The sequence below is a fragment of the Podarcis erhardii genome (genome assembly GCF_964252035.2).
Source record: "Podarcis erhardii genome assembly, chromosome: 3".
NCBI lineage: Eukaryota > Metazoa > Chordata > Lepidosauria > Squamata > Lacertidae > Podarcis > Podarcis erhardii.
This window is the reverse complement of record NC_138507.1, coordinates 117,168,768-117,195,150: the sequence shown is the minus strand read 5'-3', so window position 1 is coordinate 117,195,150 and position 26,383 is coordinate 117,168,768.

Here is a 26,383-nt window from a genome sequence, read left to right as displayed (position 1 = left end):
GCTTGTATGTTGAGTGTGAAGCTGACCTTCTTGTCTTCTTCCATGGAGTACAGCTCCATCCCTCCACGTTCTTTTTTTAGGAAAACATTGATCTCTTGTATTAAACTCTTGGTGGAAGGACTAATTCCTGTGCCTTTTATGTTCATTGAAATATTACGGAATTTCTTTTGTGCTAGGAGTAGAAACTTGGTCTTTACGAGAAATCTCTTAAGAGCTGATTCCATGCCTTTCCCTTTTATATGCAGAGTAAATCGGATCCGCTGTTCTGCTGAGTTCGGGTGCCCAGTGATTCCTTGGCCTCCGACATTTAGAGAATATTCTTTGATTTCCTTTTCCTCGGTAAGGATGGCCTGGATGTCGCCGACCAACCTCTTCATGGAAACTTCAGTTCCTTCAGCTTGAATGTTCAGTGTGAAGCTGACCTTCTTGTCTTCTTCCATGGGGTAAACCTCCGTCCCTCCACGTTCTTTTTTTAGGAAAACATTGATCTCTTGTATTAAACTGTTGGTGGAAGGACTAATTACTGGGACTTTTATGTTCATTGAAATATTACGGAAATCCTTTTGGGCTAGAAGAAGAAACTTGGTCTGTTGGAGTACTCTCTTAAGAGCTGATTCCATGCCTTTCCCTTTTATATGCAGAGTAAATCGGATCCGCTGTTCTGCTGTGTTGGGTTGCCCAGGGATTGCTTGGCCTTCGACATTCAGAGAATTTTCTGTGATTTCCTTTTCCTCAGTAAGGAAGGCCTGGATGTCACCCACTAACCTCTTCATGGAAACTTCAGTTCCTTCAGCTTGTATGTTCAGTGTGAAGCTGACCTTCTTGTCTTCTTCCATGGGGTAAACCTCCGTCCCTCCACGTTCTTTTTTTAGGAAAACATTGATCTCTTGTATTAAACTGTTGGTGGAAGGACTAATTCCTGGGCCTTTTATGTTCATTGAAATATTATGGAATTCCTTTTTGGCCAGGAGAAGAAACTTGGTCTTTTCGAGTAATCTCTTAAGAGCTGATTCCATGCCTTTCCCTTTTATATGCAGAGTAAATCGGATCCGCTGTTCTGCTGAGTTGAGTACTCCAGGGATTCCTTGGCCTCGGGCATTCAGGGAATATTCTGTAATTCCCGTTTCCTCAGTAAGGAAAGCCTTGATGTCACCGACTAACCTCTTCATGGAAACTTCAGTTCCTTCAGCTTGTATGTTCAGTGTGAAGCTCACCTTCTTGTCTTCTTCCATGGGGTAAACCTCCGTCGTTCCACGTTCTTTTTTTAGGGAAATATTGATCTCTTGTATTAACCTGTTGGTGGAAGGACTAATTCCTGCGCCTTTTATATTCATTGAAATATTACGGAATTCCTTTTGGGCTAGGAGAAGAAACCTGGTCTTTTCGAGTAATCTCTTAAGAGCTGATTCCATGCCATTCCCTTTTATATGCAGAGTAAATCGGATCCGCTGTTCTGCTGAGTTGGGTTGCCCAGGGATTCCTTGGCCTCTGGCATTCAGGGAATATTCTGTGATTCCTGTTTCCTCGGTAAGGAATGCCTGGATGTTGCCCACTAACCTCTTCATGGAAACTTCAGTTCCTTCAGCTTTTATGTTCAGTGTGAATCTGACCTTCTTGTCTTCTTCCTTGGGGGAAACCTCGGTCCCTCCACATTCTCTTTGCAGGAAAACATTGATGTCTTGTATTAAACTGTTGGTGGAAGGACTAATTCCTTGGCCTTTTACGTTCATTGAAATATTACGGAAATCCTTTTGGGCTAGGAGAAGAAACCTGGTCTTTTCGAGCAATCTCTTAAGAGCTAATTCCATGCCTTTCCCTTTTATATCCACAGTAAATCGGATCCGCTGTTCAGCTGAGTTGGGTTCCCCAGGGATTCCTTGGCCTCTGGCATTCAGGGAATATTCTGTAATTCCCTTTTCTTTGGTAAGAAAATCCTTGATGTCGCTGACTAACCTCTTCATGGAAACTTCAGTTCCTTCACCTTGTATGTTCAGTGTGAAGCTGACCTTCTTGTCTTCTTCCACGGAGGAAACCTTTTCTGGAGAATCAACCCTTATGCCCCCATCTGGAAAGGGAAAATGGGTTTACTTAGCAAAAGCCATTTCTTAAATTCTGACATATCTATTACCAACCATCATGGCTGTACTTTCGCTTTCTTCTAGATTGCCATCTTTTCTACTGAGTGGATACTCTCTAATAATAACAGGACTTTGCATTTCTTTAGTGCTTTTGAATTCCCGACTGCTATGTTTGAGTTTCACCATTCATACAAATCCTGTCAGTTTAATTAGTGTTCTTGTCTACCTAGTGCAGACGGGAGAAAGAATCACTTGGTGGATTCAGAGCAGAGTGAAAGTCAATCCTTGTAATCTGAATTTCATGTTCACTCTCTAAGCTTCAATCTCTCATTGGCATATGATGTGTTTCTCATTTTTTACTTTAAGATCGGTATGTATTCTGTAGGCCTCTATTAGGGCTTTTCCACTGGGATGTGGATGCTGCTGTGGTCTAAACAACTGAGCCTCTTGGGCTTGCCAATTGTGAGGTTGGCATTTTGAATCCCCGCGATGGGGTGAGCTCCCATTGCTTTGTCCTAGCTTCTGCCAATCTAGCAGTTTGAATGCCCACCATTGCAAGTAGATAAAGAGTTGTAGTCTTGGAGGTCTACATCCCAGTTCTTAGGGGACTTAAATGTAGTAGAACTAAGAGGTGAAACCATGGTGTGATAGTCTCTCCCAAATTGAGGCAAAATTATAGTCAATTGTTATGGCTTGGTCTCTCCCACAAATGTGAGACGACTCTGGCTGTTATTTATTTCAGATTTATTGCTAAACCAACAAACTAGGACATAGCTCCTCTACTCATCCTCCTCCTCAGAAGATGGAGTTTCCCAGGATGAGCTCCTCCCCCTTCCCCAGCACAGAAGCCCCCACCTTCTCTTCCAGTATCTTTCGCCACTTTCAAGATCCTATGAGATTTGGGAGAGAATGCTTCCTGCATACAAATGTCTCTATCGTGGCTCTCACACAGCTGCCTGTCCCTCTGGCCCTGTTTTTCTCCTCCCCTTTGTTCAGAGCTCAGGTTACAGCAGCTCTCCCCCTCCTCTCTGTCTTCCAGTGTTATCTGTCCTCTCCCTATGCCTGCTTCTCCTCCTCCTGTCATCACCTGAGCTTTGCTGACATCAATGGAGCTAAACCATTGGGATACTGAGATGATTTTATTCCTTCTCGACAGTGCAACCAAACCTCCATAGTTGAATCTAAGATCCAAAAGGCTCTCTCTCCAATTGTGTTACTTTAGGTTCAACAGCAATAACTTTCTCCCTAGCCTTCTCCGCAGTTTGCCATGTCAAAGTAGATTCCTGTATCAGTTTCTGAATAGTTTCTATATTGCTGTTCACTTTTTGTCCCAAATTGTCAATTTTGGTAGTTACCAGATCCACCTTTTTGTGGAGCTGTTCCAGTGAGTCACTTATCTTATAAAATACAACCACTAAGGCCTCTTCTGTTAACATTCTTAACCGATTCAAGGTCCCCAGAATCTCACACGTTTTTATCTTGCAGCTGGAAATTCCCCCAGCTCAACTCTTGTGACAGTTTCAAAAGCTTCCTCTAGAGGGAAAGAGTTCCTCTAGAGGGAAACAGTTTCTATTTGTATTAGTCCTTTTAAACTCAATTCAAACAATAAAGTTAGTTTCAATTTTCTGTTACTTTTACTCCTTTTTAAACCCAGACGGAGACCATGGAAACAATGTATTACTCTTATTTAACTAACTGTCAGTGAACGTTCTAATCACGGTCAGTCCTGTTGGCAGCCCATTTCCAGGATCGGAGCGGTGGTATATTAACTCTGTTCACTCTCTCCTGCAGGTATACTCAATCCAAAACTTTCCCCCCTCTTCTCCTGCCACCAAGGGGGGGGGGGTGTTTAGTATTTTTACTGATGGAAATTTAGTCCTTTAAGATAGGCTTTCCGAGACTTCAGCTTGCATCCTCATTGCTTCAATCTATTTACAAAAGGGGAAGGTGGACTTCCTCTTTTAGACGTCCCCGTTTCGACACCAAATTAAGACGTTTAAAAATCCAAATCTTCGCTCTACTCACGGGTAGTTACTTTAAGATCAAATTGTCCACAGGAAAAAGTGAGCGCTCTCCGGCAACAGCTATGCAGCTTCGCACCGTGGAAGAAGCAGTCAATTCAAAGCACCGCGCCACTCACCCCACGTCGCTCGGGATCCCCGAAACCGGGTTTCCCCGCTAGTAGGGGAGGCACAAAAGGTGCCAGCCGAATCCCACATTCACAGGCTTCACCCGCCTGTGATTTCTAGTGGGTCTCCGCCTTCGCCGTGGCAGCCAGACCTGGATTCCTACGAAGCAAATCCTCGTGATCAGAGGAATTCCACCATTACCGGAGGCGCTAACCCGGAAGTTACCTCAACACTCTCTTGATGCCTTGCCAGGCATTCACCCCGGGGTTTGTAGCCTCCCTACTGAGCAGATTCACAGCAAACGCTATGTCTGGTCTGCTCCACTGAGAGAGATACAACAGACTCCCTAGCGCTGACTGAAACACCTCAGGGTTTTGGAACTCAGAATGCTCCCCAAGCTGACTGTCCTTCACGAAGTTGGTCTCCATGGGTGTTCTCACCCCTGCACAGTCAGACATCAGGAACTTCTCAAGCAACTGCTCAATCTTGCCTTTCTGACTGAGCGAAAAACTCCCGTTCTCAGACCTGTCTATCCTAACGCCTAGATAAACCTGAACGGGACCAAGGTTTTTGAGCTTAAACTTCTTACCAAGCTCTTTGGCAAAACCTTGCACCTGTCTACCTGTCTGTGCCATGTACAGAATATCATCTACGAACACCAGAATTGCTTCCTGTGTCTCTCCTGACCCCTTCAGGTACAGGCAATTGTCTGCAAGACTCTTCCGGAAACCGAAACTTTCCAGAGCTTCATTCAGGCACATGTTCCAATTTCTGGCTTACTGTTTCAAACCATAAATTGATTTGTGCAGCTTCCACACAACACCTGGCTCATTGCCCTCAAACCCTGGAGGAGGTAACATGTACAGATCCTCCTTCAGATCCGAGTTCAAATAAGCCACATCCACATCAAAGTGGTGCACTTGGTGCCCTCTTTGAGCAGCTACCGTTAAAAGCACATGCAGAGTCTCACTCCGGGATGTAGGAGCATACACCTCGGTGTAAAGCAGCCCCGTTCTCTGCGTGAACCCTCTGGCTACAAGCCTTGCCTTCTACTGTGGTTCTCCAGATGCTGTGGGCTTAATCCTGTAAACCCAACGACAGCTCACAGCCTGCTTGCCCGCTGGCAGCTTCGTGGTGGAGAACACACCTAAGGATCTCATTGAGTTCAACTCCTTTCCCATTTCCTCTTGCCACTTCCTGGCTTCTGCTTCAGGCAACTGTTGAACCTCCTCAAAACTCTCAGGTTCGCACTGCGCTAAACCAACCCACACGCTGGTGACCTCAAACCTCTCAGGTGGTACCCCCTTTGTAGTGCATGTGGAATGTCTGAGCACTGTCTCAGGTGCTCCCTCTGACCCACTGGGGCAAGCAAGTGTTTCCTTGTTATCAGAAGGCTCCCCCTCTGACTTACTGCGTCTTCTGGCCTTCTGCACTTGACTAACAGGAGATGAAGGCTCACTTTTGGGCTCTCTTTTAACAACCTGTGGAGATGCCCCTCCCTGTTTTTGACCCTGGTCAGAGACCTGGTCCTCATCAACAGGTTCAGCTTCTAACTCTCCCTCCTCAGCAGAATCAGACAGACACTCTGAGAGAATGTCAGGATTCGCGTGGATCCTTGACCACCCACTCTGCTCACAGAACTCAGCACTCCTGCTGACTAGAATCCTGGACTGATCGCCTTCTTGATAGGCAAACCTCCACCCTTTTGTCCCAGGCTCGTACCCACAAAAGATCATTTTCTGGGACCTCGGGTCACCTTTCTTGCGTTGAGCCTTTGGCACAAGCACCCAAGCTTCGCAACCAAACACACGGAAGAAATGCACCTTGGGCTTCTTCCCGTGCAGCAGAAAATAGGGTGTGTCTCCTACAACAGAGCTATAGGACCTGTTCAACGTGAAGCTGGCAGCTTTCCAAGCTTCGGCCCAAAACTCTGAGGCAAACCAGCATCAAACAGTAGAGCGTCAGCTGCCTCAGCTAGCGTTCTGTTCCTGCACTCCGCTACGCCATTCTCCTGAGGAGAAAAAGCAACCGTCAACCTGTAACTTATTCCCTTCTGATGGAAGAAACTCTGCAGAGCAGACCCGGTGAACTCTCCGCCTCGGTCGCTCTGAAAGCTCTGCACCTTGGTGGAAAACTGTAGTTCCACCGCCGCAACCCAGTCTTTGATCAGTTGCGCCGCCTCGCTTTTCTGTTTCAGCGAGAAGATCCAGCTGTTCCTCGAAAAATCATCTGTCAGTGTGAGCGCATACCTGGCTCCGCCCAGACTCGGCACTGGCATGGGTCCACAAAGGTCTGTATGCACAAGCTCAAAAGGCCTTGTGGTTACCCTCTCCAATCTGGGATAACTGCACCTTTTTATCTTTGCTCTTTTGCATGCCCTACAATCCAAGAATTTATCACATGCTTTCATCTTACAACCCTCAGTGCATTCTGGCAACTTCTGGATATATTTCCAACAGCTATGCGACATTCTCCTGTGCCACAAGTGAGCACACGAATCATGTGTGGGAACGTTAGCACACCGCGCCTGTGCTGTCTCATCATCCCCCTTACCCTCCAGAGGTGTCTCCAGAACAAAGAGGTTGTTCTGATATGCAACATTGACCAGTTGTTTCCCACCCCTGGAAATAGAACAGACATCATTTTCAAAGCAAACCTTATAACCCTCCTTTACAAGAGCAGATACAGATAAAAGACAACACTTCATTCCTGGCACAACGTAGACTTCCAGCTCTGCCTGTAAAAAAGAAACAAACACATTGCCAACAGTGGTTAATTGTCTCTGTGAGCCATCAGCAAGAGTGACTGTTTTCCCAGTTGAAACAGCCCTTCAATTCCACATTTCGCCACTAGATGGCATCATCAGGTGATGGCTGGCTCCTGAGTCGATGACCCAACGCTGCATGTTGCCCTCACTGGAGTTGTCCTTCAACGTTGCCATGGAGGCAGCTAGGTGATAAGAAGAACCGTCCTTCTCACTTCCTCTGTCACATCCTCCCTTTGCATTCCCACGCTGGCCTCCTCTCCTAGACTGGCTGCCATGGAAACCTGGCTGGCTGCCACAAGGACTTGGCTGACTGCCATGGGAAGCAACCTTGGAGACATCCTGCCCGGCCTCTCTGGCTCTCCTCGGACAGGACCGACGCAGGTGTTCAACACACCCACAGACAAAACAACGATGAGTGGAAAAAGCCTGAACTGTGCCTTCTGGCTTGGCCCCCCTCTGCTACCGGCAGGGCACCCTGCGCCAGCTCGGCCCTCTCTGAGACAGTGTTCCTCCTCGTCACACAAACGACCAGTCACATACTGCAGCGTAAGATCCGCTGGATTCATCGATTCCAAAGTTAGACACAAATTGTCATAACTTTTGTCCAAAGAGCTGAGCAAAATATAAACTTTCAGTTCCTCAGTAAAGTTGACTTGCAACAGTCTCAGCTTGTTGAAAACAGAGAGCATCTTAGTCACATGCTGTCTGATGCTATCACCAGGACACAGCTTCAGCTCAAACAAGCTTCTGGTGGTGTGGATCTTTGCCCCAGCTGTGGTCCTGTGGTGCACTCTCTCTAGTGCCTGGTAGGCCTCCTGGGCAGTCTCAAGACCCTCCACCAAATGTAGCTGTGAGCCCTCCAAACTGAGCACTATAGCTCCTAGGGCTTTCTGGTCTTTCCTCTGTGAGGCATGGGCAGCTGCAACAACCGCTGCTGCAGCTCCAGCTGGAGCTTGCAATGGGGGCCCTTGGGTCGCCTCCCACAGACCCTTGGCTACCAGCCAGGCCTTCAGCTTCCTTGACCACTCCTCCCAGTTGCTCCCATTTAATTTTTCAAAGGGGACTGAGAATGACTCCTGTCCATCTGCCATTTTCTCCCCCGGGGCTGAGCCTACTCACGTCACCAGCAGCTCCTCTTGGCACCCGGTCCTGAAGATGAGATCCTCCCCAGCAAACTTCCCTGCCTCAAACGTTAGGCAGCTCCAACTGGCTTCTCCCACACACACAGGCATGATGTGGCAACAGCTTCCAAAGCTTGGCTGGTTCCCATGACCTGCTGAAATAAGATGGCACCCGGCACACTTCCCCCGTGCCAATGGACACCTGTGCCGATAGAAAAAACTTGAGCTCTTAGCAGAGTCTTTAAGCAGAGATCTGCAGCGGCAGAAAATGTTGCTTTGTGTGTGGATAATAAATCAGACTGAACTCAGGCTTCTTGGTAATCTCTAACAGCTTTTAATGAGGAGAAAACCATCATAAATCAGCCCGGCGAGAGAGCAGGCATTCTTTTGTCTCTCAGCCAAAAACGAAAGGAAACTCAAACACAAAGAAAGATTCCCGTATGTGAACATAACCACGCCTCAGAATGTGAGACGTCACACAGAACTGTTTAACCCTGTAAGTTCTGATTCTCCTCACATGGGTTTAAGGTTTAACATGAGCCAATATAAGATGTGAATTTCAACTAGTGCGTTTGATGTGATTCTTAATTAGGTATAATTTATTTTAGTTTTAAATTTTTGTGTCTTTTAAATTATTGTTGCAAATTTTTCTTAATTATAAGGACTAGCTAATTATGTAAATAAATAGCTAATTATGTAGAATCTCTCCTGCAGATTACATTCTGAGTAAGGCATTAGGAGCTCAACATGGGACACCAAAAATGCTGCAAATGGGTAATCATTGTCAAAGGAAAAAGAAGGATGATTGAGGGTAATTATTTTTGCAAGTTCCTTGCAGGGACAGAGAGGCTTCACTCACAGTTCAACTTGGTACCTGGCTCTCGCTCCAGCATGAAATGTGGGAGGCAGGGAGGTGCTGAGTGCATAAGCACTTCAGCTGCCGAAAACCCACCTACGCCACCATTAAGAAGAGGCGGCTCTCCTTATAATTAGAGTTTTGCCTCATCCCGAGGGACGAGGGTAGGGTGAGCAAGGATTACTCACCTCCGTCACTGGTGCTGTGCAATGCCAGGTCTATAGGCAACAAAACCGCCACCCTGCGAGATTTCTTTACCTTGCAAGGGGTCAACCTGGCTTGTGTGACGGAGACCTGGGTGCGCGAAGGGGAAACAGTTTCCTTATGAGAGATGGCACCCCCGAGTTTCTCTGTCCTCCACCAGTCGCGGAATGTGGGCCGGGGGGGGGGAATGAAGGCATTATTAATCTGGGAAGATTGTCCTTTCAGGGCTCTACCATCGCCATTGATCCCCGGCATTGAATGTGTTGGCCTAGTGTGGGGCTCCAAGGAGAGCTTGGCTGTCTGGCTGGTGTACCGGCCACCTAGTGCATCAGCAGCCACCCTGTCAGGCCATTGGAGGCGGTGGCCGGCTGGGCCTTGGAGTTCCCTAACCTATTGGTATTGGGGGACTTCAACATCCATGCTGATGCCACTCCCTCCTCACAGGCTCTGGACCTGGTGTCTTCCATGGCAACACTAGGGCTCTCCCAGTTTGTTTCAGGCCCCACACATCAAGCAGGCCACACGCTGGATTTGATCTTTGGCGTAGGTATAGATGTGATCATGTCTCCTTTGATGAAGGTGCCATGGTCTGATCACTACGCTCTGAAAGCCAGGACTGACTTTCCACCCCCACCCTGCTTAGGTGGCGAGCCAATTTGGGCTCGCCCACAGAGGCTGATGGACCCTGATAGATTCCGCCAAGCCTTGCGGGACCTTGCTCCCCCTGGTGACTCATTGACTGAGCTTGTTGAGGGCTGGAATATCCAGCTCCTGGCAGCCATCAATGAGATCGCACCTAAGTGCCCTCTGCGACCCCGCTGAAACTGGGCTCCCTGGTTTACCGAGGAGCTCCGGAAAATGAAGCGGGACCTCAGACGGCTAGAGCGAGTATGCCCGTGACAGAGCCTCAAGAACATATTATAGGGCTTTTATGAAAACCTACGAGGTGGTGGTGAAGGCTGCTAAGAAGTCTTACTTCTCGGCCTCCATTGCCTCCGCTAGCTTTCGCCTGGCACAATTATTTAGTATAATTAGGTCTTTAACGTCCCTTGAGGGACAGCCAAATTTAAATAATAATTTGACACACAGCTGTGAGGCGAACTTTTTTTGTGGAGAAGCTCTTGTTGCTCCACCATGACCTCCCTGCCAATTTGGATACAATAAAGGAACTGGAGGCCCTTCGACTGTCCAGTATTGGACCACTTCAACTGGATATCCCCAGCCGATGTGGACAGACTCCTCCGAGCTGGAAAGCCCACCACCTGTCCTCTCGACCCATGCCCATCTTGGCTGATTAGAGCGTGTCCAGACGAGGTGCGGGCCCTCCTGGGGGATATCATCAATTTGTCCCTTGGCACGGGGACATTCCCAGGGGAACTGAAGGAGGCAGTGGTGCATCCACTCTTAAAGAAAACATCATTAGATCCTTTAGATCTATCCAATTACAACCCGGTTTCGAATCTTCCGTTCCTGGCTAAGGTGATTGAGAGAGCGGTTGCTGAACAGCTTGGTGGGTTTCTGGATGAAACATCGGCTCTGGATCCATTGCATTCCAGTCCGGCTTCCGCACTGGTCATGGGACCGAGACGGCTCTGGTTGCCCTAACAGATGATCTTCGTAGACAGCTGGACCGAGGCGGGTCGGGGCTGCTGATTCTTCTAGATCTGTCAGCAGCTTTCGACATGGTCGATCACGAACTCCTGGACCACCTCCTTGCCAACGTGGGGATCCGGGGCACAGTCCTTCAATGGCTGCGCTCGTTTCTCTCTGGTCGGGGACAGAGGGTGGTGCTTGGGGGGGGAATTGTCATCACACCACTCCTTGGTGTGTGGAGTACCTCAGGATGCGATACTCTCCCCGATGCTTTTCAACATCTTTATTCGCCCCCTCGCCCAGCTTGTCCGCAGTTTTGGGCTGGGTTGCCCTCAATATGCTGATGACACCCAACTGATGGCCATCCTGACTCAGCCCCAGACACACTGACCAGATGTTTGGAAGCTGTGGCTGGATGGTTATGTGGGAGCCGGTTGAAGATAAATCCTTCGAAGACAGAGGTCCTGTGGCTGGAATGGGATGATATGGGATTGGGGGGGCAACTCCCATCTCTTGCAGGGGTGCAATTAGTGCCAGACCATCCATTAGGAGTTTGGGTGTAATCTTCGACACCTCCCTTTCCTTGGAGGCGCAGATTGCAGCTATAACAAAGGTGGCATTTTTCTATCTCCGCCAAGCTAAGCAGTTGGCTCCTTACCTCGCTCGCCCTGACCTAGCCACTGTGATCCACACGACGGTCACATCCAGACTGGATTATTGTAACTCGCTCTACGTGGGGCTGCCCTTGAGACTGACCCAGAAACTCCAGCGGGTGCAGAATGCTGCAGCGAGACTCTTTACGGGGTCCTCACTGCGAGATCACATTCACTCGGTGCTATACCAGCTGCACTGGCTCCCGGTGAAGTACAGGATCAGGTTTAAGGTGCTGGTTTTAACCTTTAAAGCCCTATACAGCCTAGGATCCTCGTACCTACGGGACCGCCTCCCTTGGTATGTCCCACAGAGAAACTTACGGTCTTCAAATAAAAACATCTTGAAGGTCCCAGGCCACAGAGAGGTTAGGCTGGCCTCAACTAGAGACAGGGCTTTTTCGGCTGTGGCTCCGATCTGGTGGAACACTCTGTCACAAGAGACTAGGGCCCTGCGGGACTTGACATCCTTCTGCAGGGCCTGCAAGACAGAGCTGTTCCACCAGGCCTTTGGCCAGGGCACAGCCTGAATCCCTCCTTTGGCAATCTTCGCGGAGCTCTGGCCCAATGGTTGCCAGTGGTTTAATTTGAATTAATTTTATAAGGAATGATTTTAGAGTACTGTGTTGTGTTGTACTATTGTACTGTTTTATTGTTGTTATCCGCCCTGAGCCCGGCCTTGGCTGGGGAGGGCGGGTGTCAGCTCTGACAGCGGGATATAAATAAAAATTATTATTATTATTATTATTATTATTATTATTATTATTATAGCTTAATTTGGGCTAAAGTACAGGTGCATGCTAGAAGAGATGAGATCACAAACTACGGAACAGAACCAACTGCAAGGACTTTAAGGTTTGAACTTGAGAGAAGACTTCATTCAGTGCAAAAGACGGTGTAGGGTGAGGGGACCCTACAGTTTCTTTATATAAAGTTTTCTTCTCTACATTTATGATTCGGCAACCCTCCTTTCAATGTTAGTTCAAATTATACTTGTACAAGTGAGGAGGGAATAAATTGGATTGTAGATATGGAATATAACATTCAACGGAACTGTGTGTGTAAAAAAAAGGGGGTAACCTCAATCCGTTAGCCACCATCCATCCTCCAACCGCCTCCAGGCACTCACACAGGACCTTCACTACCTTCACTGATTCCAATTTGAAAGAGAGGTAGAGCTGGGTATCATCTGCATATTGATGGACACCCAGCCCAAACCCCCTGATGATCTCTCCCAGCAGCTTCGTGTAGATGTTAAAAAGCACGGTGGAGAGGACGGAATCCTGAGGCACCCCACAAGCGAGAGCCCAGGGGTCTGAGTACTCATCCCCCAACATCACTTTCTGGACACGGCCCAGGAGGAAGGAGCGGGACCACTGTATAACAGTGCCCCCATCTCCCAGCCCCTCTAGACAGTCCAGAAGGATGTTATGGTTGATGGTATTGAAGACTGCTGAGAGATCCAGCAGAACTAGGAAACAGCTTTCACCTTTGTCCCTAACCCACCAGAGATTATTGATCAGTGCTACCAAGACAGTTTCCATCCCATGATGAGGCCTGAATCCCGACTGGAAGGGATCCAAATGGTCCACTTCCTCCAGGCGTGCCTTGAGTTGTTCATCAACTACTTGCTCAATCACCTTGCCCAAGAATGGAAGATTTGAGACTGGGCGATAGCATGCCTGGAGGATGCAGAACAGCGTGACCAAGGCAGTTTCAGTCCCATGATGAGGCCTGAATCCCGATTGGAAGGGATCCAAATGGTATGCATCCTCCAGGCATGGTTGAACCAGGTATGGTTCAGCAACCACCTGCTCAATCACCATGCCAAGAATGGAATATTTGAGACTGGGCAATAGTAGGTGATTTAATTTAAGAAGCAGTTTAATGACCGCCTCTTTCAGCGGGTCTGGGAAGGCTACCTCACAGAGGGAAGCATTCACCACCATGCAGAACCCATCTCCCACCCCTTCCTGTCTCACTTTTATTAGCCAGAATGGGAAAGGTTCAAGGAAACAGGTGGTTGATTTCACTTGTCCAAACAGCCTGTCCACATCCTTGGAGGTAACAGATTGGAATGGATTCCATGCAATTCGAGCAGACAGGACTCTAGCACTCTACCGCCCCAGTCCATAAGACTTTGCACTTCATATGGCAGCAAAAGTCAAATATTTATCAATATCAGACAATCCTTTATATTGGAAATCCTTATCTCATGTTCAAAACACATTTACACACACCCTCATAAATCTGGAAAAGGCAGCATAGCAAAGAGATGGTGTGAACAGGATTGAATGATGGGGCAGAGTCTGAGAAGGGCAGCAGCATAGATCAAGGGAAACAAGAATGAAGGAGGGAAGTGTTGAGAGTAGGTGCAGAAGGAGAGAAAGAGAGAGGTTTAGAAAGAGAGAGGAGATGAAGCAACAAAGATCAGCCATATGGCTTTCATATTAGCCTTGAAGGAAAAGTCTTTAGCAGAAGTGAAGGAGAAGGCCATGCTAATTAACGAATCCCAATTTTCACATTATGTCTGAATATTCTGATTTTGATCTATGCCTTACCTGGAGAAGCTAAGAGCATCCCTGAAAGGGCAATGATGTAAAAGATGCTGATCTGCATTGCTGAAGTTTGACTGGGAATGCCAAGCTGGAAACCAAAGAAGGGAGTCCAAGAGTGCTCTCAATTTCCTATATCATCCAAAAGACTGCATGCTCACGTATTTATAGGTCTGCAAACGGCACTTACACGTCAGCCCTAGGATTTGGTATCCTAAAAGCACTGATGTGTTAGCAGGAAGTCCAGTACTCCTCATGAAGTCTTGGAGCACGAAAAAGACGTAAAATACAGCTCAATAATTTTAGTGTTTTCATTAAATTGTATTTTTCTTCCTGTTTCCTGCTGCTATAGTTCATGGCTAAAAGTAGTAAAATGAACTGAACAGTATGTACAAATTAGTATGGTGAGCACTTTGAGTCACTTTGTCTTAAAACAAGGTTTCCTTGTTGCTGTTGTTTTAAAGAATAAGGCCACATTTAGTATTCGGGGGGAACTGGGCAAAATATCTTGATTAGTTTGCTGTGCATTTTCGGTTGATGAGGCAGTCCTCAGATTTTCTGGCACCACTGCTCCCATGACTGTCAAGAAGATGTGACCAAAAGGAGAAGAAGAAGAGTTTGGATTTGATATCCTGCTTTATCATTACCTGAAGGACTCTCAAAGTGGCCAACATTCTGCTTTCCCTTCCTTCCCCACAACAAACACTCTGTGAGGTGAGTGGGGCTGAGAGACTTCAGAGAAGTGTGACTTGCCCAAGGTCACCCAGCAGCTGCATGTGGAGGAGCGGAGACGTGAACCCGACTCACCAGATTACGAGTCTTCCGCTCTTAACCACTATACCACATTGGCTCTCAAAAGGAGACCCTTGTTGGATCAGACCAAAGATCCTGTTCTGACAGTGGCCCACCAGATGCACATGGGAAGCCCACCAACAAGACATAACCACAGTAGTGTGCCACACCCACAAGTGGTATTCAGAGGATCTAATTATCCTATCTGGGTGTTGGACCCCTGTTGCTGCTCTAGAAAATGGAGATGGAGCTGATAGTGTATATTCAATGACAAGGCAACCTGGTATTAGTTTACCTTCTTCCTTCCTCATTTGGTTTATTGTTAAAAGCAACAATGACTGTCAATGTAAGCATGTACAAAGTAGTAGAAGACTACAATGCACTACAAATATTACAAGCTAAGTCCAAAGAATGAATACAAGCCGTGGCAACAAGGAAAGCAGCAATGCTCTCTTCAGATAATAGTGGAGGAAATCTCCAAAGTTGCACCTCATTTTGTGCTTCTTCCTACCAATTGAAGAATATGCATGGACTGCAGCCATGGACCCCTTCTTGCCTCAGTAATTTTTCCAAGATTTTTCTTCCTCTCAGGAAAGCATGATTCCTGTACATCATACTATGATGCTATTGTGTGTCCCTGGACACTTTCCATATGAAGAAGAAGCATGAAAAATATTTAGAATCGTCATTTTGGGATCAAAACAACAGGAGTGAAATCCCATTAGTTTACTCAAATGGCGAGGTGCATGGTAGAAATTTTAGCTTTGCCACAAACAGTCAGGAGGGGTGGGATAGACATGGTTCAGGGTCCTTAATATAAGTAATATACAATATATCTCTGTATCCAGGGAACCTTGAAAAGTTCCTTCAGCTAATGTACTGTCCAGTGCTTCCTCTCCCTGGAACACCTTATCTCTTGAAGAATAAGGCACTGTGCTTTTCTTTCATCATTCTCCTTCTCAAAGGGACATTAATTCAAAAAGCGTACATGTAAGTAAATGTTAAGTTTTGAACATTAAGTCTTGGACATTAGGTTTTGGAGAAGCTAAGGACATCAAGTCTCTTAGAAGACAGGGAAGTTGTTGAACTTCCGGAGGCGGCGCAAAACGGCAATGGCGGTCCTCTTTACTTCGTGAAGAGGGGCTCCGCAAAAAAGGGTCGTCCGCTGCGGCAAAGCGGAGACCCATCAAGAAAAACCACAGGCAGAGTGAGCCTGTGGCCATGGGACTCGGCGGGCGCCAAAAGCCCCCCCAGAAACGAAGAAGGAACCTCGTAAGGGGCTCCGGAACGTGAAAGGGGGAGCGGCGCTGTGAGTTCATCGCTCTTTTCATGGAAGCAAAGCCGCGCTGCTGCTGCCGATGAGCGCTGACCTTTCTTCTTGAAAACATCGAAATTGACAGCTACATACCCGTGAGTAAGGGGTACTAAATTCTGGACTAAATTTGTGGATTTTGGCTGAAAACGGGAGGCGAGTAACAGGAAGTCCGCCTTCCGATCCTGCTAACTAGATCAAAGCAAGGGCTTTGAAGAGTGCTGTAGCGTTCAAAAAAGATCGTAAAAGCAGAACAAAGGTGCATTGACAGACTTTATTTTTAGAAGACAAAAGGGAAATCTCTGTTAAACCTGTGGACTCTATTTTCGGAACTTTCGCCCTATCTTTGAGCTATACGGAGTTAAAAGGGACAACCTAGTCGTCGGGCTGTCAGAGCGTAATAGAGAACTGTCAAACTGCTGATACTGTTGCTGAAGTTTAAACTGTTACATAGACTGAGATACTAACGTTTAAACATTGTTGTTGGGACCATTCTTGACACCTTGTGGCTTTATCCAAGAAATAGAAAGCATTGGGAACCTTCTTTTTGTACTCCGGAATTACAAAGACTTAATACGGGGAATATAGGAACTTCAATGGCGGAAAAGAGTTTTCTCCTTCTTTGAAACTCTGAAATACTCCCCCTAGAGGATTGTGGAGACACAGAGGCCTGGGAACTGTACTTTATTGAGATTCTTTGTGGTTTAATTGTTTATATTTTGGACTTGTCTCTCTCATGGAATAAAAGACAATTTGACCTTGAACTGAGGCAGGTGTGGAATGAGCGGCTCAGGGAAAACAAGAGCAGCTAAAGCTAAAGAAAAAGAAAAAGAAAAGAAATCTGTGCAACTTGTTCAAACAACTTTAACTCATCAACGTAGATCATCTGTCCCAACTGTGCTAACAGCACAGGAGGTGGAAGTTGAGCAGCCTGCTACAGAAGATATGGCAACTGGAGGATCTGAAACAGTCCTGAAACAAATTTTGGAGCAACTGGCAATTTTAAACCAAAAGGTGGATAACCAATCATCAAAAATTGACCAAGCTACATCCTCTATTAGTAAATTATCTGATCAGGTTTCCCAGCATACTCAGGCAATTGAGAACCTGCAAGGAGCTACGGCTGAAAATTATAAATTAGCTGTGGAAGCCAATCAAAAAGCAGAGCAGGCAAACAAAAAAGTTGATGAGATTAAGGGGGAAGTAAGGCCTCTGAAAAGACAGGTAGGGGAACAACAAGCCTACCTGTCACTGGTGGAATTGAAAAGTAAGGAAAATAATCTCAGGTTAAGGGCTATCCCAGAATTGGAGGTAGGTAACTTAGAGGGATTTCTGACACTTCTATTTTCCAAATTCTGGGGAATTGAGGAAGACAAAGATTTCAAAATCGTGACGGCCTTTAGACTGGGAAGATCGGTAAAGAAAGATAAGGCCAGAGACTGTTTGGTTATTCTGAGATCAAGAGAGGAAAGAGATAAGATATTAGGCCTACATTTTAAAAAATCTTTGGAGATAGAAGGTAAAAAGGCTGAAATCTACAGAGATATACCCAAACATCTATTGGACCTTAGGACCACATATACAGACCTGACCAAATTGTTAAGACACAACGCAATTCCTTATAGGTGGGAGTTCCCACAAGGACTATCATTTACCTATAAAGGAAGGAAAGTAAGAATCAAAACACCTGAGGATCAGCAGAAGTTCCTACACGACCACGAGGAGGACCTCCAAAAAGGAGCTGCAGCTTCTTGGCCACCACCACCGTTGGGACCACCACTAAAACCTACACCGTCTGGATCTGGACCAGCACTACCACCTCCGGGATCGGAGGAAAATCTAGACACCCCACTGTAAGACCCACCAATTAAATCAGGATGTCTCTGCAGCTTCTTAGTTGGAATATAAATGGCGGAAATTCTCCGGAAAAAAGAAGAAAAGTATTTCATATTTTGAAAAAAGAACAATTGGACATTATTTGCTTGCAAGAAATACATGTGACAAGGCTCCACAGAAAAGTGTTAATTAATAAAAGATTAGGCCAAGAATTTATTTCTTCAGATAAAGTCAAGAAAAGAGGTGTGGTGATATATGCAAAGGAGAGCCTGTCACCGAAATTTTTATTTAAAGACGAACATGGCAGAATTTTGGCGATTGAAATTCAGACACAAGGAGAAAATTTTTTGATATTAGGAATATATGCTCCAAATGAAGGAAAATCGGAATTCTTTAGGAAGCTGCATGAGACTATGCTGGACTACTTAGAGTATAACAACATTATTATGTTGGGTGATATGAATGGGGTCGTATCTGTAAATATGGATAAGTCGCAAAGTGCCAACATAACGAAAGATGGCAGACTACCTAAAACTTTTTTTGAAATGACTGACAACATGGACTTAATTGACATATGGAGGGTTAAGAACCCCCTAGGAAAAGAAGGAACTTTCTTTTCTGAAGCTCATCTGACATGGACACGAATCGACCAAATATGGATAACCAGAGGACTGGCACCTAAGACTAAAAAAGTGGAAATCTGCCCAAAAACCTGCTCCGACCATAATGCACTGAAAGTGGAACTGAGACTAAACATAACCGGATCCTTTAGATGGAAAATGAATGACACCCTATTAAGGGATCAGGAGATTGTTAAGAAGGCCCAAAAAACTCTAAAGGACTATTTTGAGATAAATTTAAACACCACTGTGGAAAAAAGAACAATCTGGGACGCAAGTAAAGCAGTTATGAGAGGGTTTCTAATACAACAAAATACGATTAAGAAAAAGCTCTGGAATGAAAAGAAGGAGAAGATATTGGAGAAAATAAGAGAAGGAGAGAAAAAATTAAGATCTAGGCCCAAGTCGAAGGAAGTGCTGAGAGAAGTGAAATTTTTTCCAGGCACAATATTCGAAATTGATAAATCAAGAGGTGGAATGGAAAATTAAACAAATGAAACAAAGATCCTTTGAATCAGCAAACAAGTGTGGTAAACTGCTAGCATGGCAGTTGAAAAAGAGACAAAAACTCAACACAGATACAAATCTAGAGATTGAAGGGAGAATGGTTCAGAAACCCGAGGAAATTAGAAAGTGCTTCCAGAGATATTTCAAAGAGCTTTATTCACAAGGGCCACAGAAAGACTTTGAGATGGATCAATTCCTTAAAACTAATGGATTACAAAAAATAACTCAGGAAATGAGAACTACCCTGAATAGTAACATTACACAGCAAGAAATTGAAAGTGCCATTCAGAACCTTCAATTAGGCAAATCTCCAGGCCCTGATGGACTTACCTCCAAATATTATAAGGTTTTGAAGGACTATTTGATACAACCTCTGTTGGAGGTCTGCAATCAGATTATGGAGGGGAGGAAGGCACCGGAGACGTGGAAAGAAGCTTTCATCACATTGATACCTAAACAAGAAACTGAAAAGACCCAGCTTAAGAACTACCGCCCCATCTCACTCCTAAACGTGGATTACAAAATTTTTGCGGATATTTTGGCAAGTAGGTTTAAAAAAGTACTTAATGAAGTGATCCATAAGGACCAGGCTGGCTTTCTACCCGGTAGGCATTTGTTTGATAATACAAGAAACATTATTGACATTTTGGAACTTCTACAAACAAATCTTAATACTAGAGCGGTATTAATTTTTATTGATGCGGAGAAAGCCTTTGACAACATTTCTTGGATGTTCATGAAGAAAAATTTGGAAGGGATGGGAGTGGGGCGGGGGTTTGAAAATGGAATAGAGGCAATTTACTCAGAACAAAAAGCTAAACTGATAGTAAACAATGTGGTGACAGAGGAGTTTAAAATTGAAAAAGGGACACGACAGGGGTGCCCCCTATCCCCCCTATTGTTCATTTCAGTTCTGGAGGTGCTATTGAACATGATTAGAAAGGACCGGTCTGTACAAGGAATTGAGGTCGGAGTGAAACAATATAAACTGAAAGCTTTTGCAGATGACTTGGTATTAACATTACAGGAGCCAGTCTCTAGTACTAAAAGAGTGTTAGAATTAATTTCTGACTTTGGTCGGGCGGCGGGATTTAAGCTGAACAAGCAAAAAACTAAAGTTCTAGCAAAAAATTTGACAACTATAGAAACAGATGAGTTCCTGAAAGAAACAGAATTAAATGTGGTTAAAAAAGTAAAATACCTAGGGGTGTATCTGACCTCTAAAAATCTGAACTTGTTTAAAGATAATTATGAGAAATGTTGGTCAGAAATCAAAAGAGACTTGGAAATATGGTCAAGATTGAAACTTTCCTTGTTGGGCCGAATAGCAGCTATAAAGATGAATGTATTGCCAAAAATGCTATTTCTGTTCCAGGCCCTACAGATTGTGGACAAAGTGGAATGTTTTGGAAAGTGGCAGAAGGATATTTCTAAGTTTGTTTGGCAGGGCAAAAAGCCCCGAATAAAGTTTAAAATACTAACTGATGCGAAAGAAAGAGGGGGATTTGCCCTGCCAGACTTGAGGTTATATTATGAATCTGCAGCCTTCTGCTGGTTGAAAGATTGGATCTTATTGGAGAACACTGATGTCCTAGATCTGGAAGGGTTTGATAATGCTTTTGGGTGGCATGCATATTTGTGGTATGACAAGGTTAAAGTTCACAAATTGTTTAAAAACCATATTGTCAGAAGAGCAATGTTGATGGTCTGGACAAAATATAAGGACTTATTGGAGAGTAAGACTCCGAGGTGGCTCTCACCGGTGGAGGCCAAGGCACGTAAGAGACTTAACATGGAGGCCTACTGGCCTAAATATTGGGAAATAATTGAAAAAATCGGAGACAATTGGAGGTTGCTGAGCTTGGAAAAATTAAAAAACAAGGTGCGAGATTGGTTGCACTATGCTCAAATCCAGGAGGTTTTTAAAGTGGACAAAAAGGTTGGATTCCAGGTGGAAAAATCGAAATTAGAGACAGAATTGTTAGAGCCAAAAAATAAACTACTTTCGAGAATGTATAACTTGCTGCTTAAATGGAATACACAGGATGAGCCAGTCAAATCCGCCATGATAAAATGGGCGCAGGACTTGGGGCACAACATTATGTTTGAAGACTGGGAAAGGTTATGGAACACCGGAATGAAATTTACGGCATGTAGTGCCTTGAAGGAAAATATTATGAAAATGATATACCGGTGGTACATGACCCCAGTCAAACTTGCTAAGATATATCACCTGTCTGACAATAAATGTTGGAAATGTAAAGAGGCGGAAGGGACATTCTTTCACCTCTGGTGGACTTGCCCGAAAGTGAAGGCCTTTTGGGAGATGATTCATAATGAACTAAAAAAGGTACTTAGATTTACCTTACCTAAGAAACCGGAGGCCTTTCTTCTGGGCATTGTGGACCAGAGAGTACTTAAGAAAGATAGAACTTTTTTTATGTATGCTACTACAGCAGCAAGGATCCCAAGGATCCTGATTGCTAAGCATTGGAAGACACAAGATTTACCCACGCTGGAGGAATGGCAGACGCAGTTGATGAACTATATGGAACTGGTCGAAATGACTGGCAGAATCCGAGACTTGGGAGAAGAAACAATCGAGGAGGATTGGGAAAAATTTAAAGACTATTTGAAAAAACACTATAAGTTGTATGAATGTTAAAAAATGCACTTTTTAGGAAATTCTAGCTTCAGCAATTGTAAATTAATGAAATGGAAATTAAGGTACAAGAAGTCAGAGGTGGAATAATGAAATAACTTTATTATGTTTAAGCTAAAACGTATAAGACTTGGGTTACAACATTTTGGAAACTAGGTAACATGATAAAATGAAAGATACAATAAGTTTTGAAATAAGTTAACAAATTGCTGATGTTTTGTATCACAGAGAACGCAGAGTTAGGAAGATGTGGGGAAGTCCATTAGATTTGCTGAAAAAAAGATCATGGAAATTTGTAACTTTTCTATACTATTTCTTATATTTGTCTTTTATTCTTTTTTTCTGTATCTTATAAATTTAATAAAAATATTATAAAAAAAAAAGAAGACAGGGAAGTTGTAATGTGTTCTGCTGTGGTTTTTCTCTCTTGCTGTAGAATTTGAGATCCCCTTCCGGCTTCAACCATGTGGACTGGCATTATTCACCTTGCCCATTCAAAAATAAAATAAAACCTTTAATAATTATTGACATTTGTCAGTGGTAATCCTAAGGATTGTTTGGGTGGTGGAGAATGCTGTTTCACCATTGGCATCTAAGTAAAAATATAAAAAGTTATGGTATTATTATTATTATTATTATTATTATTATTATTATTATTATTTATTGAAGTTCACACCCTGGCCACTAAGGGAATTTTGTATATAGTTTTCACTTAGGTCCACGTAAATTAATTTAGGCGGGAAACCCTGGGTTGTTGTTGTTACAATGTTGACAACTGGCTGCCTATAAAAGCAGGCCAGCTGAGCTATTTGCAGTTCAGTTCAGTTCTAGCTTACTATAAAGAACCACTTGGAGAAATCTCTGTGTTGACTACTATGTCTACCCACAACTTAATAATGGCAGCGAAGGTGGGATCGGATGGATATCAGAGCACAGCCAGATTCAGACACTCACTGAGGGGAATCACTGAGCTGAAACACTGAGCGAAATCGCTGAACAGAACCAAATTAAGAGCTGACTGTACTGGCTAGAGCACTGTGTTCCATCCATCATCGGAACAATGGTTCACTTGTGCCTCTACTGCCATTTGCCCCAGCTTCTGAATCATGGGACTCCTACCTTGCTTGGCTCACCTGCTACCTCCAAGCAAACAAGCTGATGGAAGGGTCAAAGGAGCATAAGCGGGGCCTGTTCCTCAGCCTCTGTGGGCCCAAGGTGTTCGGGATAGCCCAAGTTTTGGTCACGCCACTAGCAGTCCAGGCAGCGCCATGGGACGTGCTAAAAGAGAAGCTCAAAAACCACTACACTCCAAAGCTGTCCAAAATTGCTGTTGCAATGCGTTCTACCACCAGGACCAGGCAGAGGGGAAGTCGATCAACAGCTACATCGCCACCCTCCAAAAGGCCGCACTGCACTGTGAGTTCGGAGACTTAGAACTCAAATCAAATTGTCTGCAGGGTTTGGAACAACCGTCTACAACGGCATCTTGCGTGTTGAGTCCCACAATTGCCACCCCCCAAATAATTCACACTTCACACATAATTTTTGTTTAGGTTTTTGGCATAATTTTGGCCACAACTTTATTCAATACAACATATGTGAGTGGTTGCTTAGGCATTGGTTATGACTATCTGTCCATGCCCTCAGGGACAGAGCTGGCATTCCGGACACCAGCGGAAGCCAGAGTGGGAAACAAGTATTGGGTGAGAAAATGAAGCTGGGCATCAGTCCCTCACTTCTCACCCTCATGTTCCTGTGGGGCTTGCACGGCCCAAGTCCGATGCCAGGGACAAGGACGAGAAGAATGGCAAGCCCCTGGATTCCTTTAACGGAATTCCCTTCGCATCATTTGGAGGGGTAGGCACTTACCCCTCCAAGCACCACTTTAACCAATGCCTAACCGCCATGGAGCCTCCAGCTCACCGCCAAACCACTCACAGCCCCAACCAAGCCCTCAGCTTGGCCACCACTGCACTCAGCCAAGCCTCATTCCCCGAGGCAGAGAGATGCATGCCATCAGCCCTGAAAAGTGATGCAACTTTAAAATTAATCACCGGATGGGAAATCACATCACCACCCAACTCAAAAATCCTCTTAGCCACCGCAGAATTGATGCGTTTTCTGGCCCTTTCTGTGGCTTCCGGGCAACGACTGCCCATCCAAATGCGGCGTTGCAATAGCTTAGACCAAAATACTGTAGCTGACGGCACCAAAGCTCGCAGCATCTCCAAGTCACCCAAAATTGCAGCACGAAATGAGAGACAGTCCACGGATACCAGGTCGTTCTCGCCCAGCTGCACCACAATAGCCGTGGGCGGCCCTTCCAAGAGCAACTGCCTCCGAATCCGCGGCAGGAACTCTGACCAGCGCATTCCCCGTCTGGACAGCCACGACAGCTGTACATGTGGAGGAAAGCCGAGACCTGGTCCCAGTCTGGACTGCCATGCTGCGACACCAGCCCAATGGATGATGCTGTGCCCCACCAACCAGATGCGAACAGCCGCTAGACCTGAGATAAACAGAAACAAACAATATAAGAGTCCGAAAGTGCTAACGGACATAGCCCCGAAAGGCATTCGACTTCCAGCGCCCCAAATCCTTTATTCTAGCGGCCGACAAACCCCAGTGAGCAGCCATTGTTGCAGCCCCAATCCTAAAGGAATGAGGGGCAAAACCATCCGACGTGCCGTCATAGGCAATAATCGCCTTACGCATCACATGTGCAAACTGGCGTCTCATTAGGGGCGACCCATTTTCATGTCTAAGCAGAGGCCCATCACCTGTGACGCGTACTGCTAAGTACTTACGGACATCCTTCACAGGGCAAGGGCCTTCCTCCCCCGTAGCAGGGAGACGAATGACCGCACCCTTACCCTTCTGATCAGTCTTAGAATTTCTGACGGTGATGCTCAATTCTGCGGGGGTTAACTGTACGTCCCTGAGCAAAAGGCCCCTGGAACGACCATCTCTGTTATCTTCCAATACCAGCTCACCCACCCTCAGTGCTCCAAAAAAGGCAATAGAAAAGGCAGCCGAGAAGAGGCGAGCCTCGTACCCTGACCAGCATACCACCCGCAGCCTCTTGCGCATCCTACTCAACAAATCAAAGGAAATGGGACACCGTGAGGCTGGCTGGGTCAGACGAAGTCTACCCCAGCCCTCAAGGGCTCTGCGCACAATAAACCTCGCACAAGGATCCTTATCATAAAATGTTTTACAGAAAAAGGCTATGGCAGCCGCCTGCATCTTAATAGTTTTTGCTGCCCGTCCTAACTGAAATAAATGAGCCAAATAGCTCAACACCTGCGAAGAGGTAGGGGGAAAACCCTCTAAATTAGAGGCTGCCTGGCGCACAAATGCCAGAAAATCAGTCCAAGCTTTCATGTAAGATCTAAGGGTAGAAGGGGAAACCGATGCCGCTACTCCCTGCAAAACTAATTGCTGCCAAGGTTCCAGAGATGATCCGGGAAATATTCCGGACGTATCCGAGCCTCTGGAACCAGAAGTCTGAACCGCTCCATCTGAAAACGGGACAGAGCATCAGCAATCTCGTTAGACACCCCGGGAATAAAACGAGCGGAAAACACTATATTATGGCGTAAACAATGCAACACGAAGGCCCGCAATAAGGCAGACACCCTGGGCGAGCGTGATGACAATTTTGCCAGCACGTTCACTACCGCCTGATTATCGGTCCAGAAGCAGACACGACGGTTCCTGAATTCCTCGACCCACAAATGTACAGCCACTGCAATGGGAAAAAACTCGAGAAATGTTAGGTCCCGTGTAATCTCTCCTCCCTGCCACTCAGGCGGCCAACGTTTAGCGCACCACCGTCCCTTCCAATAAAGCCCCAAACCCAGAGAACCCACAGCATCCGATTGAACTTGAAAGTCGTTGTGCAAGTTCAATGTGTCTTGCCACAATGACACTCCATTGAATTCCCCCAGGAATTCCAACCATATGGAGAGATCGGCCCTCACCTCATTAGATAGACGCACCCGATGATGTGGAGCCCTCAGCCCCACAGTGAGGCGAGCCAGGCGGGAACAAAAAGGGCGCCCAGGCGCCACCACCCTGCACGCAAAGTTCAGGTGCCCCAACAATGACTGAATTTGTCTGAGAGACACTTTCTTCAAAGGGAGCAATTCCTCAATGACCTTCTTCAAGGCTACTAGCTTGTCCTGAGGCAAGCTAGAAGTCTGAGCAACCGTATCCAACAGGATACCCAAATACGTAAGCTGAGTTGATGGACCCTCAGTCTTTTCCACGGCAAGCGGAACCCCCAGCTCCTGTGTAAGGTCGACAAAGGCTTGCAGCAATGTCGAGCAGTCGCCAGTGTCGGGAGCCGAGGCCAGTAAAAAATCATCCAAATAATGAGTGACCCCGCCTAGCTTTGTTTTAAATTTGAGGGCCCATTCCAAAAAGGTGCTAAAAGATTCAAAAGCAGCGCAGGCAATTGAACAACCCATGGGCATGGCTTTGTCAAAATAAAATTTGTCCTCAAACTGGAAACCCAGTAACCAAAAATCATCCGGGTGAATTGGGAGAAGTCGAAATGCCGACTCAACATCACATTTAGCCAACAGGGCGGCGCGGCCGAACTTCCTAATCATCTTGATCGCCTGATCAAGAGATGCATACTTTACGGAGCAGAGCTCCGGAGGGATAACATCATTGACTGAAGTACCCCTGGGGTGT